Below are 3,841 nucleotides of genomic sequence, written 5' to 3' on the forward strand. Positions count from 1 at the left end.
CGTAGACAGGCATCCACACTATGACTCTTATTAACCGGTTATTCGTGGAGTAACTCTGAACTTAACCTATTGTTCTCGCTCCTGATTTACAGGTGCAAGCATTCGGATCCAGCGCTGTACTGATAGGTGGACTTTCCACGTAGGTGTTGCTCATAGTTTAATTTGTATGTATGCAGTGAGCATCGAGTATTATATTGGATGCACATTCCCTTTCGTTTTAATCAAGTGATTCGAGTACTGTTGTTTACTCAGACAACGCACCTAATTGTTTTTTTTCCATTTATGCATATTTAGTGCATAATTAGTATACTGATATGTGGATTTCCATGTTTCGGGTCAATAACATCATCATAGACAATGCTCTAAAACTTCAAACATACAAACATCGATTGGCACACAAGCCTCTCTATCAAGTATATGTTTTTGCTTGCGTCTGGCGCTTGTAGTAGAGGCTGCCAGAATTATAGTATTTACTGTAAAGGACAAGTTTGTTGTCATGGCCGGCCTGTTTGAATTTCTGATGACCTGGAAGACATCCATTGAGTAAAATACCAGTGGTATCTAAATGTCACAGAGGCTTTGATTTAGCTTCAAAGTACCTTGCTAACTATGCTGAATTCCCCCCTTCATTTAGCGGAATTATGGGGTTGGTATCGATATTTACTGGGCCCATCATTGGAGGCTTCGCTGATACGTTCGGAAGGAAGATGGTCCTGGTCTACGGCTGTGTGCTGGCTACGTTACCCTCGTTGGTCCTGATCTTCAATCTCAATATGTAGGTTATTTGCATACGAGGATGTGTTTTGTGGTGTACTCTCGTGGAAGCTCATTTGCACTAATTACGAAAATTCGAAGATTTTGGAGTGGACAAGCCATACAGCCAATTCGCTGCATTATACGCGTCTGTGGATATCTTGGGGTGCAAGGCAGAGTAATTTCCGATGGTGCCAGTTAACACTCAAGTTATGTTGATCGTGTTGCCACATTGAGCTTGTGGTATCATGATCGCGTTACCACATCGAATGAACTGTTGGTGACACTGTACGAGTTGTCTGTGCTCACTTCTGCACAATGCCTTTGTCTACTACACCTCACTATTCACAGGATTGCATACCAAGTGGTCTTATGCTTATCCGGGATTCTGCGAGCCGGTCAGGATAACATGAACATATACTTTGTGTACATCGCCGATACAGTCGTGGCGGAGAAGCGTACCAAATTCGTGGCGTGGATGTATGCAACGTTGGCCATCTCTTTGGTAAGGGTGCCAATGCCTTTGATTACTGTGTTCACGTAGTGTCTGCCCTATATATATATTCAGTTGTGTACTCCCGACTCTGTGCTACCGCCGTGCATTCCATGCGCGTGCCTGCATACGATCGAGGGGCCTTTCGCAGCTCTATCTGAACCATGCAGCGTAGCGTAACAAGTTTGAGACTCGGAGTTATTGGCTATATGCTTCTACATATAATCTGTGTATGTATTTGCTCGCGTTTAGTCGTAGCTATATATATTGTGCGTTCCGGCGCCTTTGTTACATCTTTTTAATCGATTGTTTTTTTGCCGAACGCAGGCGGGATGCATTCGCTTATCTCATTTTTTTAAATTTTTTTTAAATTCGAGTACGAACGGCAGGGCGATGCACTTCCTCACCCTCTGCTACACAAATTTACAAAGATCCACAACCTGTCGTATTCCCACCGATATCCTTAGCAACCTCCGATCAACTGTATAGAGTATAGGAGAGCCTAATGATTCACACTTTGCGTCTATGGGCAGATCCTTGCTCCGCCCGTAGGTGCGTACATCTACACTGCCTACGGTGAGGCGACTGTTGCTGCAATCAACGTGTCGGCGACCACTCTCAGCGGCATATACATAGGTGATTTAACGCTGAGTATAGTAAATCCTGTGCCAATGTTGCTCAATGTGACGCTATAGGTGGCATGCATGTTTCGTACGCGATTATATCTGCACGCCTGTGAAGTGATTATTGGCACAACATCTCCCCTCTGCCAGCGTATCCGATCTACCTTGCCGGCCTCCCAGACTTCGTCTTCCGTGACCAAATCTTTGTGATGCGTGAAATGACTGTGTTTCGCGAAAGCATGCGCTTAGGCCCGGGAAGTAAACTAATGTGAGTTCTCAATCCCTTATTTGAACGGTTAGAAACGGTTGCGGCGGGGTGTGCGTGTTAGGAGTCGTAGGACAAACCCCAATGTATATTTTATTGGCATACTGCTAAAACTCCGGCTTATCGAAGATATCCATCGGTTATAGCTGCCGTCCGATCTGCCACTAACTGAATTGTATAATCGCTCTGTTTCCGTAATGACTTTAGCTCTGATCCTGCCAGAAACGGCACCAAGGAAAGCTGCTATAAGCGCCCCGGCTGGTAAGGAACCCGCGCTCGTATTTTTTATTATTTTTTGGGGTTGGCTGACATTATCTTATTAATGTATTTTGATTGACATTTTGGTATTGTGAATGTTGGTGTGACATGATATTCATAACTTTATGTAGTTTTCTCTGGGGAGTATTCCTTCATAGTACAAGCAGGTTTGTCGTTCTTAAGGCAGTCATGCAGATAATGGGTGTCTATGTCTTCCTGCAGCTTCACGTGTGACGATTTCGCACCAGTGTGGATCGGCACACACGCTCGCCTACTCGCCTATGTATACAGACTGTACAGGCAAATAGCACACGTCTCGTGATAGCACACATAAACACTCACTTCACGCAGGTCATGGTGGAGCCTATCGAAATACTGGGCCCACCTGCTCACCGCTAACAAGAAAATGCAACACATATTTATTATGTAAAGTATTAAAAGCAGATGTAGAGGAAATGTCTAAGACTGTCGAAGCTGTCGAGGAAGAGGTGAAACGCACAGTAGCATCGCGGTTCAATGCGCTGGATGGATTGAAGGCAATCCTCTCTACTCCCGGACCTCTGCGCATTCTCGCGGTGCTCTCCTTTATGGACAACCTGCTCAAGTACGTATATATAAGTGGGTGGTATATTCACGGAGTATTGACTATATGTAGATCTACCTGGGTAGTGTATTCACGAATATTTACGTATATTTATCTGGGCGATATATTCACGGAGTATTAACTTTATATATATACCTGGGTATAGTGTATTTACGAGTGTTTACATATATATAACTGAGTGGTATATTCTTGGAGTATTTACGTATCTAAATATACATCTGGGTAAGTGTATTTACACAGAGAAGTAATTAGAGGGCACATACATGTGCAAAGCTAGCAATTATTGCGTCGTGCTTCGTGACAACATGCGCTTACAGGCGCGGTGTGCTTCAACATATCAAATTGTCAGCAAACTGTCGTTATCTGACTAGTCAGTCCAGCACATGAAGTAAATGTAAGTGGATCTTTGGGTACTCTCAAGGCTGGACCTCGTATGACGCTAACTGTCCGGATATATCAACACCTTGAATGTGACAGATTCGGCTTTATTGGGACGCTTGCTCTCTATTTGACGTCCAACACACAGCTGCAGTAAGTCTGCATATCGAACGTGTGGCTCTGGAATCCATCCATCGCAAATTTTTCGGTCGTAAACCTGATTTGTTTTTATCTGCGTTTTTGGTGTGAATTCGGGTTAAAATAGGATTTGATTTAGCTTGACTTATTTTTTAAGTGTACTTGTATCTGATCCGTCTTTGACTATCATGTATATGGAAATATACATCCAAAGGACATATTTCCATCAAATATAGTGGTACAATTTAAACGGTGTATATATGTATATATATATATATTTATATATATATATATATATATATATATGTATAGTATACATACTATATATA

Source organism: Sphaeroforma arctica (genome assembly GCF_001186125.1).
Source record: "Sphaeroforma arctica JP610 unplaced genomic scaffold supercont1.295, whole genome shotgun sequence".
Lineage (NCBI taxonomy): Eukaryota > Ichthyosporea > Ichthyophonida > Sphaeroforma > Sphaeroforma arctica.